This window comes from Rhea americana, unplaced genomic scaffold (assembly GCF_003343005.1).
Source record: "Rhea americana isolate MKP2758 unplaced genomic scaffold, rheAme1 scaffold_308, whole genome shotgun sequence".
NCBI classification, from domain to species: Eukaryota; Metazoa; Chordata; class Aves; order Rheiformes; family Rheidae; genus Rhea; species Rhea americana.
Genome location: NW_028186433.1, coordinates 708,583 through 722,481, shown reverse-complemented (window position 1 = coordinate 722,481; position 13,899 = coordinate 708,583). Strand labels below are relative to the sequence as shown.

The window sequence follows — 13,899 nt, the reverse complement described above, 5'->3', positions numbered from 1 at the left end:
GGCCGGCGGCGCGGGCGGCTCCGCGCCCGCCGCCTCCCCAACGCTGCCGCTGGCCGCTGATGAAACTTGGCTCCGCTGCGGGTCGCGCTCGCGTGTGCGAGCGGCTCCGGGTTCCAGGTCCGCGCGGAGCAGCGTACACGTACGCGTCCAAAAACCGCATCTTTTCGGCTGCGAATCGTCTGTCTCTTAAAATAGCATGTAAGCTGAGGAGGTAAGTGCATAATATTCCTTTTGTGTGTCACACAGTGCAAGAATTATTCTACCAGTCCCGTCCCCCCCCCGGGCAAAAAAAAAATCCCCCCACACCCAGWTCCTTCTATCTGTCTAAGCACTAAGGAAGACCATAAGAAGGCATTTCTTGCATGTTGGCCTCTTATTTTGCAGGGACTTTGCTGCAGATACACTGCATGTGAAGCAAACGCGCCCAAAGCTCCCCTCCCTCCCTCCAAATATTTYTGTACAGCTTGAGGAAAAACAAGGGTTAAATATCCTCCCTTCTTATTCCTCCCATAGGGTGAGTAAGGAGTCTAATGACACACAGTATCTTTCTATTACAGGCGTGGGCAGATTGTTGGGGGCTAAAATGTAAAAAAGGAGGTGAGATATAATGAGGCAGACAGCTTCTCTTCTGTGTATGTTTTTGCAAGGATAAGGCAGATTCTCATCCCAATTTGCGTTTGGAAGTTCGGAACCAAATAACTAGCATGASGAAAATACTATCTTGAGACGCTAAGTAACATGAATTAAAAAGGCTAATTAATACATTTGGGGAGTGAAGGCCTGCTACAATATACTGAATGAATACAAATTAACACTGAAACTGGGAGAAGAACAAGCAAGGGTGCCATGGAGAACAACATGGCCATGGACCCCTGCTTGCAGCATTTCTTAGGCTGGAGCTTGGAATGATATCTTCAGAGTGCTGAAGGTTGGGTTTTGCCTTTTTTTCTTTCTTAATCCTTAAAACAAAAGCCCAAACCAAAAACATCCCTTCCTAATGTGTGAATTAAAAGAAGAAAAAAATGAAAAAAGGGGCAAATAAAGTAAATACCTTTTGCTAAGAATGTCTATTTTGAAGAGAAATTGCTAGCTACAGTCACATGAATGGTGAGAGRCACCTTAGATCATATGTAGTTTGTGCAGTGCTGTGTGTACCTCTAAAATACATAATGAATGTGCTAATGAGTTGTAAAACTATAGTATATTGCATCTGCAGCTTACCGTAATCAACATTCCATTTTTTGGCTCTATGAATAAATTATCAGGAAAAACAAGAATAATTCTTGGACAAAGGATATTTAAGCCATTTGACGTCTGTGGGTATTATGACTGGGGCTTCTTAAAAAAATAAACAAACAACTCCTTAAAGAGCTGTTTCCTTTCCTTAGTAACTCCTGCAAGGTGTATCATAAATGCAAAAGGCTATGCGTACTCCAGGCTTCCCACCRATTGAAGTGGAAAGGAATGGAAGGACCGTGCTGTGTTTGGATCTTGGTTGTGGTCATAGGATATTGAAGCATACTTGTACAGATTTAGACCTGTAATTACAACATGGATTACTGGTTACATATATAGGGAAACTGAATGAGTAATATAAAGTTATAAAATAAACTGAATATCAGTATTGATTGTTCTTGTAGCAATTCCTGTCTTCCCATGTTTTCCATTGGTTTGCTCAGGATCCTATATTTGCACGTTTTTTAATAGGAGTATCTCTTCTGAACCAAAAGGTGTTTCTAAGTTATCTAACTATTATTTTTTAATCTTTCAGATTACATGCACATTACTTTCTATTATATYTTGATTCTGTTAAACCTTTGGCTTAACCTTTTTGGTTAAACTTGTGATCAATTGAGAGGCTAGTAACACCTGTAATGCTGAGTTCTGAAAAATTTGATAAAAAAATCTTTTCACTTTTAAAAATTTTTGAAGACTTTTTTTCCAGATTTGTTTCTTTCTTGATATATAAAGCAACAAGTGTACACACTGATTCTTTTTCTGTAAAGAYTAAATTTGGAGTCTGAATTTTGAAAATAATGTGGCATGATAGAGCCACATGATTGGTGGAAGATGACTTCCATTGACATGCAGATAAGCAAATGACTATAAGTGTAATTTCTTGGTGAGATTAAGCTGATTATAAAAACTGCTGCAAARGCAGTGACCTCTTCTCTCTATCTTTCCCCCTAGTCCCCAAAGCGTAGCTTGATATTGTAGCCCTCTCTTGGACCAAGTCGAATGCTTGAGCTGCTGCTTGGTGAATGAAAGCCATTTGTTTATTTTCTCAGAGTTCATTTCTAGTTGGATCAATAAACTGGACTGACATGTTGAACATTAGTGTGGCACAAGGAGGATGCAGGAATATATGCCAGGAAATAGGATGGCTGGAACTGTCCTTTCTGGCAGCAGTGAGCTCGGTGAATGGTTGGTGTTCATTGTGGACTCGCACTTGACGTACACTCGTGTGAAGCCTTGAAAATATCTCCTGGAATGTTACCTTTAGATGTGCAGTGACTGGCCTTCAGTGAGTGTATTTTGTTTATGCTTAGTGAAATGTAAAGAATACACCCAGCCTTACTGATGTCATTGATTAAAATCCTTGTGGCCAGTTTCATTAGCAGTTTGAGGTTGTGTCTTGCACTTAGTTTCTGATATATGTAATAAGAAGGTTCCAACCTCTAGCAACTCTTTTCAGTATCTATAAAGCATGCAAAAGCAGCATAGTCATACAGACCTAATGACTTACCAATAAAATCTGTGGGAGGTTACCATGTTCTTCAGAAAGATCAGAATTGAACCTACTGGTGGTTTCTGACTCTTGTAATTTTAAGTTTTCATCTTGGAATAACATTTTCATTTTAACTTCAAAGTTGAGAACATACCTGTTGAATGCACTGAAGATAAATCGGCATTTAAAGCYCAACGTATCCACAAATATATGCACGGGTGGAGTGTGCTAGATCATTCATGTATCTCRTGTTTGCCAACTGGATTTTATAAGCTTTAGAAAACAAACTTTTGTTATATTATGTAGAATTAGGTTAGTCTCATTATTGTATGAGACTGAAATACAGTAGTAATTACTTATATATATCTTTCCTTAATATATAAAGGAAAGATAATGGCTTGCTTCATGTAGTTACATTAAGAAGGGGGAAACTGGGAATTTAAAGCCCAGTCTCAAAATTGTGCCTGTGTGAAGCTGCCCCATCCAGTTCAGTTTGAGGCTCTAGTTACGTAACTGGTGGCGAGAGGGTCTAGTTTCAGGGTTACAGTGATGGACGAACTGGAGGGCAATTTAGCCTGTTCTCTGGAAGTAGAATTGGCTGTGTGATTCTGGTGGAAGAGTAGGTATGACCCTACTGGATTTTGAACAAAAACATTGTATGCTTTAGGTGATATGGTAATAATTCTATTTTGTTTGAAATCTTAAATAAAGAAGAAAATTCTTTGGAATACGTTCAGAGTTCACTGAATACTCTGGTTTGCTTTCTGGGCAGCATTTCTTGCCCATCTTTCTAATATGTGTCAAAGTAGTTAATTTATACTGTGGTATCAGCAGCTCCATCTTGAAAATGCTCATCTTTATGAAATGCTTATTAATTAGTAATGACATAACATAAAAAGTATAATATGCTTATTTGACTCGTTTGTTTTGACATTGCATTGTGAGATTACTTGATTTCAAAGGGATTATTTCACTTGTGTTTAAAATATATGTATATATACATATATATATATATATACACACACACACATCTATAAAAGACTCTTGGTTTTATGTGTATTCTACATAAAACAAAGCTTGGTATAGATCTGCTTCCTTAGTCATTTTTATTTTTATTTACTTTTTAAATAAAGCACTCCCTTGCTCTGAGAGGAGGGCTTATGTGCTGGCATGTTGTTTTTTTGAAATTTGAAATCTGAGTGCCTCTGATCTTACCCTCCCCCCCTCCCCAACATCGTTGCTTCATAAAGATTAAAATTGRTTAGCTTTAGTTTTACCAAATAAGTCATCTTAGGTAGTGATCCTTAAGTGCCAATTCGGCAAAGGCRCACGAAGGTGCTTCAGGAACATGAAGAATCCTGGTGAGTTCATGTTACTATTTCTGTGCATGCAAGTCTTTACTTGCCTTCTTGTTGAATTGGGGCCCTCGTCCTGATTAGGAATGATGTTGTATGAGCTAATAGGTAGGGAAGTAATCTGTTAGAGTAGTGTTTTCTTTTGAACTGATATAACTAATGAAAAAATGGGYGATGAATCATGCATGTTGACATTTCAGCTGTTAGAAGTTTTTGTTATTTATTTATCCTTTGTGAAAAGAACATATTGGTGACTGAAAGAATATCCTTTAGAGTAGACTGATAGCACTGTGGTATGAAGACTAGAGTTACTTTTAATTTTGTTCTTGGACTGTGGAGTAATTTGTTGTTAGAGATCTCTCCTACTCATGATTTCAAAATACTGTAACTCACTGTCTTTTGCTTGTATTTATTGAGAAATAATGAAGTACATGGTATATATCCAAAGTTAAGATCCAGTATTGCAAAAATCATGTTATATGAATAATCCTTTTTGCACCACAGCCAGCTCCATTCATGTTGCCCTGCTTCACGTAAGTTACTGAAAAGTCATCTGATTAGCATTTCTAACCTTATTATGCGGATCAAAGTAGGGAAAGCTCAGAGCTGTGTTTGTTCCTGTACCATGATGCAAGGATATGCAAATAGCAAATGTTTGTCTGCCATTTGTCTAAGCCTTTTCCAAGCTTGGAAAGATGGAGGCAGACTTTCTTGCTTCTCTCTTTTTGGATTTAGAAGCTGGTGCTCATTTCTTTTAGAGCAGCTTCTGTATGATACAGCAGAGAAATTGTCATCATGATGAGTTGTTTTTCTTTACATCCTGTTTTCCACATAATCTTTTTTTTTTGCCATTGAAGAAGGTGGCTCGGTTTTCAAGGATCAATAACATGTTACAAATTTCTGTTATGTAACACTTAAAACCAGAAGTTTGTGTACATACATCTCTAACTAATGAAATACTGCTGAGTAGTTGGTGAACTGTATCTTTTACAGTAATCTATGAGAATCTTTTTTTAAAGATTTTAAAATCAGAATAGTGTGAACAGAGCAGTGGTGGTGGTGGTGCTGATGAGTGAAGGTAAAGGTCCTGSTTTGTCCCATTGGTTTGGCACAGCAGATTTTGGTGCTTCTGAGCTCCACTGCCTTTTTCAGCTCAGAAGTGCTTCAGCCGTCTTGGGTTGAGATCTCATGAAGTTAATGTTAGTATTTATGAAGAAACATTATTAGAAAGTGAAGGAACAAAATGCAGAGTGGTATGCATACTGACGGCATATCTTTACTTTTGTTGGTCCTCTTATTTAGCTCTTTAAAAACACGCARTTTTCCTTCTTACCACATCTTCCATTCTCTGCTGTGGGGTTATTCTGGGGAGAGAGAGACTTTTTAATAGGAGTGTGCTCTTAATGTTCCAGATAAACACATTTGGTGACTGAGAGCTGAATGCTAGCTAGAACTCCTGATATTTTTCTTGTAGCACTGAGGGATGTTAACTATTGGAAAACTGGAACGCTCTTCAGTTCACCCGAAGTTACGGAGTCACCGGAGGGATGGCAGCGTGGCCTGTAACTCGAATGAAAGTGGAAGGCATGGCCTTTTGGGGCTCAAGTCCCTTCTCTGTACTTCTTTCTTAAGGTTCCCTTAGCAGTGTACAGATTTTTGGCACTGTTCTTGATGATTAGCATGTGTATGTGAGCATACGGGGTTGGTCACTGAGCAGATAATTGGGATAGACTTAGGCAGTCTGTTTCTTGCAAGTGTAGTAGAAGAAAGTCTTCAACAAGGGGAGATTAGTGGACAAACCAATAAACAACTTATTATTCCATCAATTCTCTTGAGAATAGAATGTGGGAAGATTCTTGGAGGAGAGGGGGATCAAGTAAAATATTGTGGAAATAGGTTTTACAAACATGCTGTGCTTGGAGAAAAGCCCCAAAAGGAAGAGCGACTCAAACTTTCTTGACGGCTGTAGAACTGAGCCCATGGAGGTATGCAGAAGTCCATGGATGTAGTGATTTGAATGGTCAAGATCGGTGGCACCATCAAAGCTGCTTAGCAAAAAAATATTTATGATAATAAAAAATATATATCATATATATATATATAGTGAACACATACACACATGTATACCTAAGAGAAGTTTAAGAACAGTATTGTGCAGAACAAGGACAGGGTAATTTATTCATTATCAAGRTAATTACAAGATGAGACTATTTAGTTGCTATACATTAAAGTGTTGTATGTCTGTCTCTGCCATGGCTACTTGTTCCAATATAAAAAAAATTTCCATAGATATGTATACTCATGGATTTTGCTGGCAAGCCTTGTTCTTCATGTGACTACGTTTCTAAGGATATGTGCAAAATCGTATGGGTTTAGGGAGTTTTTCTATGCRTATGTGTATAGCTGCCTGTTGCTGTACTGTACTAAATACTTTACAGACTAGTTTCATCTGTTACTTTCTGTAATTGCTTGCACTGGGGTCTTGTGATTATCTGCTCTAGCAGCATTTACATTTGTAAATAACTTTAGTTTAATAGCTCATTGATATTATATGGAGGGAGAAAYCTCCTACTTGCTTATTTAACAGGGATTTTTTCCTCTTATTTCAATAATTCTTTCCTATTGAATTTTCAACGCAAGATTTGATTTGAGGACCCTAACTCAATTCTCTGCTGTCTGAAACAGTTATTAATATGATAATGCTTAGCTTCACAGTTGGAACATTAATGTTTGCTTGAAATCTTTGTGAGCAGCTTTCCATTGGCACCAACCTTGGCTAATCTTTGGGGGTTCTTTCAAGGAATCTCTGGAGCTTTTTTGCCTTGAGGAGTGGRGATTTAGGATAATAGACTCCATCAGAGAAAGTAAGATTGTTCTTTGAAGGTTTAAATTGTAATAGAACTGCATATGCCCACATACTTTCTCTTCAGATGGGTAATATTATCTGTGTCTTGATTTAAAAAAAAAATAATAGAAGGGGGAAAAAAGCAAAAGCCAGTGCTGACAGCAGGCAGTGCTCCTACACCTCCTCAGCAGAGGTGGAATATACCATCTGTCACTATGTGGGTAGTAGTTATCCCAAAAAGTAATAACAGTGGGAGTTCTTGCCAGTTACAAGTTGTGATCACAAGCCAAATGGTGTAGATCTAATTTGGTGTGCATTTCCAAAGAGAAAGAAATGCAGGTATTTGCTTTTGCTAACTTGAGAAGTATTTTCAGTCGTGGAGGGGCTATACTGAGGTTTTAGTTGCCGGCATTTTAAAGGAAGTGTGAGGGGCGTAAGTCAGGGGAATATGGGCCAAAATGCCTGCTAGGCCACCCTCTAGGCATTTTTTTAAAAGCTGGATTTTTTTCTTATTATGTAAACCCCAACTAGGTTATTACATGCAAGGTTGAAATTTAGGAATTATTTTAAGAGGGTGAGTAATGCAGTGGTCTGGTGATTTAATACCTGTACCAAATGGGAACTGAAAGATTTGGGTTCTTTCTCCTTTTGTCCTACTACTGTTGAGCAGATGATTGTTAGCTGCTGTAAGAAGACTACAAAGCTTTGTAGCTAAATGAGAAATGTTAGATTCTCTAACATTTAATAAGGCTTTTGATACTGTGTCTTGTGATATTCTTGTATGAAAAGTGAGACATGGTATAATTGAAACTGTTGTAAAGTGTGTGCAAAAATAGGTTAGCAAGCTACTGGAGAACAGTCATCCGCACTGTATAATTGAAAAGATATCTTGAACGAAGTCCTGCAGGAGCATGTATTGCATCAGTATTAGTGAGTATTTTGATTCGTGACTTGGATGATAAAATTGAGTGTATATCATTTAAACTTGTGGAGGACATGGACCTTTAAGAGGTTGCAAGAATAGGAAGGCAGGAACAGAATTCAGAATTGAAAAAATGGAGAAGTAGCATTGAACTACCTTATAATGCAAACAAATACAGTTTTCCCAGAGTTTATTCTTACCAAAAAAAAAAGGGAATATTTTTTCTTCTGAAAGAACCTTGAGACTCTGATGGATTATAAGATGAATACAAACAACATCACTTTCTTTTAAAAAGGCAAATTTTGTAGTGAGAGAAAGATGTCTGAGAGAATAATTTCTACAGATGTATGAAGTAATTTCTGGACTATACCTAATTCTGGTAAGATCTCAGTGGGATTACAGTGTTCTGCTTCCAGAGATGAGCCGCACTGGTGTGAATCCAGTTTAGAGGAACAGGAATGATGGCAGAGAGCTTTAGAGAACGTGTGGGAAAACAGAAGGACAAACTGGAGTTCTTCTGTCTAAAGAGAGAAACTGAGGGAGTTGATGAGTCAAGGGTCCTACAGTACATAAATATATTTATAATTTCACTGTAAAATGAAGGAACTAGGCTCTTCAGAGTAAACGAAGGTTTAAATAATGGGCAGAAGGAGACTTTGAAAGGGAGTTTCCTATTGGTGAAGATGTTCCCTGGGATAGTGCTTCGTAAGGACGTTGTGGGATTGGTAGTCCTGGTCTCATCTCCAAAGAAGTAGAATGCACTTACGGCTGAAAGATTGATTTATTAGAATGATAAAGGATTGAGAGGAAAATCAGAATGTTACTGAGTAGTATTATCAGATTAATTTATATTGTTTAGTAATAAATTTTACTTAGTATTGGTTTGCAATAGCCCCCCAAAATTAAAAAAAAAAAAAAGATGGAAAAATGGACTGTAATGATTGCTTTTCCTCAATAGTAAGGGATTTTTGTTACTTGCTATGATGACTGAGCCACATTCTGGATTGTTCCTGGGGTTGTGGTTTGTTATTTTTTCTTGCTCCTTTTGTTGAAGTGGCTACTGAGTTGCCYAGAGGAAAGCCTCCAACTCAGAGTGAAAGGAAGTCTCCTTCCTCAAACGTCTTCCTTGTGCTCAGGCTTTGGGACATCCCGTGATGTTGCAGGATGTCAACTCAATTCCTTTTCATCCTCTTTTTGACTGTTAAATCTTCTTGATTTAGCATACTGCCTTCTCCTTTAAGTTGCATTTTTTTCTTAAAAGGCTGTTGATACTGACTGGTAGAACATTATACATGGTAAAAAGTATATAATCATAGATAATACAACTGAATTTGCCTCATCCTCAGCAATCTGTAAAAGGCTTGACTGTGCACAAATGTCAGCACTGGCCAGTGGGGTGTTTGAAACAGAGGATGCTTCTGTGCACCCTGCTAGCTTTAGGGCATGCTGCAAGAACCGGGACTCTTGTGTAACTGCAAGTTTTACTTCCTTAAACATTCAGGGAAATTCCTATGCATTTTAAAAACTCTTACCACTTTAGAAAAAACTATGAAATCTATTTATCGATAGGCAGAATGTATTTATCAGTTAAAATTGATCAACAGTCTACACCCAAACTTTTAAGTTTTAATTAAAGAGAGCTTCATGGGTATATAGGAAGAATTGGACCCTTTTTAAAAAAAAAAAGAAATAAAGAATTAAAGTAACAGACCAGGAAAGGAAAGCACTATAAATCTCCCTTGATTCCTTTATTCCGTATAAATGCGGATCCTGACTAAAGGCAGCTATTCATTCAGCTTCAGTGAAAACAGTGGACGATGCCAGTCAGTTTGAAGGAGGGGCATACTCTGTGCTGGAAATCACTAATTATCTTCAGATAGAAAAGTTTAGTGATGGAAAAATAACAAAAAGAAATACCATGCCTACTAAAGCATTTAAGATGATCCTTTGCATGCACTTTTTGTACATAAACTGCAGGCAATAAAAGTACTACTGACTGATATGGTCTAATAAAATGGCAGTTCTGTAAATAACCATTTTAAAATTAAACGTTGACACAAGTGAATTACCACATTTTTGTAAATACCAAAAGATGCACTGTGCAGTTTGCAGTAACGAATGCAACAGCCTGATTAATTCTGTTTTAGTGGAAAATTCCATTTAACTGTCCAGACACAGGCATTACTTCTGTAATTTAGAAGGATGAAGGGCTGTGATAGACCAAGCCTGTAACTGAGGTTTATTCCATTGATATGCTAAAGATGTGATGATGGATCAAAAGAGCAGCATATCTGACTGAGTTGATATTTAAATAGATGCCCATCCCTGAATCGCACAGTTTTTAAAGTGGAAAAATACTGAATGTGAACTAACCTGAAAGACAGATATGAAATTAGATGATAGTTACTCGGGAAATTTTTTTGGAAGATGCCATCTGCATGAGAAAATATGAAATGCTGACATTACATTTTAGAATTGAACAGCTGATGCGTCAAACTTTTTCCAGTTTTTTGGTAACTGTTTCAATCTGAGCTCATCTAAAAGAACAATGGAGAACAGCGTGAGAAGATACTTTGAGTTTGCTTGCTCTGGTTGTATTTTATTACCTCTGAAAAATCCTTTTTCTCCTAAAAATCTCCTATAAACAAAATAAGCTCTCCGAAAATGGAAGCAATGGAGTTTGGTGTGTATGAAGATGTGTAAGATGTCCAAATTAAAATGAAAAATAGAACACTTTAGATGTCACTTGCATACATGCAGAGCTAAGGAAATACAGAGGGAATCATAAATTTCACATTGTCTCTTTATGTGATAAGGTAAACCTTCTTGTATGAACCACGTAGTAGGCAGAACGTAGTGGGAGGAAATAATTACAGAAGGCAAGTTGTGAATTATATTTATTTGCAAAGAATATTTCAGTTTGTATTTTCCTATATGTATGTATACATTTTAAGTAGATCGAAGCTTCTTTTAGCCAGAACCCTGCTCAAAATCTCCCTGGAGTTTTATTTCAGATCTGGGTTCTTACTGCAGACCTGCTCAGGACCTGATGAGCCATATGTGTGCGTGCTGACGAAATTCCTGCATAAATGCAGATATGTTTCCAAAGAGTGCTTGTGGTGTTCTCACGTTATTTGGGTAGATGATTTAGCTACGCTTGTGTCAACATACGTTGTCTCTCTGCTAGGGGACTTTGCCAATCTCTCTCTTTTTTTTTCTCTCTCTTCCCTGGCACAGCTGTAACTGCAGGGGTCTTCATAAAGCAGATAAGCTTTGCATCTGGTGGTTCTTATTTCCTTGGGTTTTTTTTTTGTTGCTGTTTGTTTTTCTCTTTTTACTTCTTCTGTCTCTTGTAAATGTCTGTAATACTGCCTAACAAGTCTAGGGGATGAGTTTTTTTTTTCCCTAAGTCTACTGAATGTATTAATACTCCCTGCACCGAATTAGCTTTCCATGTTATGTTGCCATATTTTGCATCTTCTGAAACAATCAGCATTGAAGCTGGTGTATGCATACATACGCATTAAAATAAGTTAATGAACACTCTTCAGTAAACTCCTGAGTATGTTTTTTTAATCTTTATACCAACCTCTTTGTACTCAGAAGCATAGTTTAAGTGATGTGGATATAAAGGGACCTTGTTTAAAATAGTTACCTCAATTAGATATTTTATTTGTGAGAAATGTCAACATTCATGTGACCTGAATAAATTATATAAGTTTTATCTGTTGTATATGCATACTACGTGTTCTTGTTTATCTTTATTACAAATAAATTTTTGCATTGAAGAAAGCTATTACAATTAACTTCAAATTCTTGCATAAAATGTGCTTCAAGATATCTGCATTTTTCCTCTTAGACAAGACTATTTTTCCACGAGGAAAGCAGATGAGTTGCTATTACTGGATGAGTTTACTGCTTTACATGTGAACACTTTTTTGTGTAGTTTAGTTTTTTTGCTCTGTGTCTTTATAAGACTGTATTTTATATGAGCACAGTTTGGGTTTTTGTGAAGTTAAAGGGTAATACTATATGCAGAGTGAATCTTGTATTAATTACCCATTTAGTTATGGCTATACTAGGATTGACTCTGGCACGTATGGGGATTTACCCTTCTAAACTGTCACATGATATCGCCTCTGTTCTCACATCTGATGCATGCAAATGCTTACTGAAGCCTGCAGTTCTGGAACTCGTGCACCTTAAATCTATACTTGTCAAGCATCTGTACTATAAATCCAAAGATTTATATCTGGTGGCAGTTTGCTCATAGTCTAGACGCTCTGCTCAACTTCTGTATGAAGCCAGTCCTGACTGCTTACATTCAAGAAGTCATCTTTTTGCATTATATTAAGAGCTTATCCATATGCTACAAGCTTTGAGTGCAGGAAGTCTGTTGGCAGCAATCCTACAATTCCATATTCTGATTTCAGGCTCTTTGTGGATCATCATTACTGTAAGCAGAAAAAAGCATGAAGTGTGACAAGTTGTTGGCTGACCGATTCAATGCAAGTTTTGCAAGAAAATTTGAATAAATATTAATGTTACGAGTAAGTAGGAATGCAACATGGCTGGTTATGGTGTGACCTGCAAGATGTAATAAAAATAAGGGCAGTGCATGTGCGTCAGCCTGCTGGAGAATGGTTTCCACATTGAGCAAGCGTACGTATTGCTGTATTCACTGGRTTAGGAACAGAAATAATGGCTGTTAGCTGGAGCAGGTCAGCATGTCAGGCTAAGTGRTATACATACTTCCTTTTGACAGTGAAAAGCATGTTGAGTGTTCGTCATTCTACCGTTAAAAAGAACATCTGATTTCTGCGATATGTGTGGATCAAGTAGTAACATTTGATTATGCTGTTGTATTTTGGAATTTTATAGGAGCAATTCATAAAATGATGCATTTAATAAAGATTATCACTTTCCTTTTTTCTCCAGACATCTCTCCCATGGCAAAGGATAATTTTGGTTTCATGCAGGTCATGTATAGTGACTGCTGATTTCTCCTTACAAAACAAAACAGGAATGATCTTAAAACTATGGCTTCCAAAGCTCTGGTTGTAACAGTGTGTGTGTCCTGACTGTGGAGACTCTTTTCATTTGCTGAATATCCCAGATCACAGTAGGTGGGCTTACCTTTCAAATGCCTTCAGTTTTCTGAACTTTTTTTGTCATGCTGTGACTCTAATATAGAATGGAAAACAAAGCTGAAATTAGTTAACTTGTCTTTTCCAACTGTAGATGGTTTACAACAATTTGTTTAGGAGCTGTGACATCTAAATATGCTTAGAAATGCTAAAAAGTTACCTATATTAAGCATTGACTTAAGCAATCCAAAAGAACATCAACCAGTTCAGAGACAGTGAACAAATCCTGGAGCCTTATCTAACTCTATTTAAGGGCAAAGAATCTAATCTAGCTCCAAAACTTCAACCTATGGAATAGTTGAGGCAGACCAAGTTCAGAACAGTACRAAAAATAGGGTGGCCTATAGTAACATGCACCATGTTATACCTAAAATGGTCTTGGACACATCTTCTTTGTTTTGGGGGAGAAATAGCTTTTGGTTTCCTGTGATAGGTGCTTATATGCACGAAAGCAAATAATGTTGTTTAAAAGTTTTTTGGAGTGTCTGTGTGGAAATCAACACTGAGTCTCAGGCTGGAATTATTACATAATTTAAAGGAGACACGTAATTGCTATCTGAAGGGTTTTCTTATTTCTTTTTGGCAATTTTAAGATGCTCCCTACTCCTTCATTAAAATACTAAAAGCTAAAAARGGCACAGTGGTAAGTGCTGTATGTCAGTACTTGCTCTACTAAAAGATAGAGGTTTATGTTCCTTCAAGTTTACTCCTAGTATTGGAGTTGTTGCATATGAAATGATTGTGCTAATGGAAGGTGTGGGGTTTTTGCTGTTAAAAAAAGAAAAAAGAGAAATGATTATTAAAAGTATATATACTTAAAAGCATTAAACACTTCCTTTACATATTTGATACATCTAGTTTGACTGAAAGATTTGGTTTTCATAGTTAATTGTTTTTTTTTT

General features: G+C 37.1%; 1 protein-coding gene across 3 annotated transcripts in view; it reads left to right on the top strand.

Annotated features, from left to right (window-relative positions):
- Positions 1–110: 110 nt before the first annotated feature.
- Positions 111–13,899, top strand: part of TANC2 (tetratricopeptide repeat, ankyrin repeat and coiled-coil containing 2) — a 238,284-nt gene continuing 224,495 nt past the window's right edge. For all 3 annotated transcript variants that reach the window (XM_085309950.1, XM_085309949.1, XM_085309948.1), the window contains exon 1: positions 111–211. The gene's annotated coding sequence lies outside the window, so the exon portion shown is untranslated. The remainder of the gene's footprint in view (positions 212–13,899) is intronic.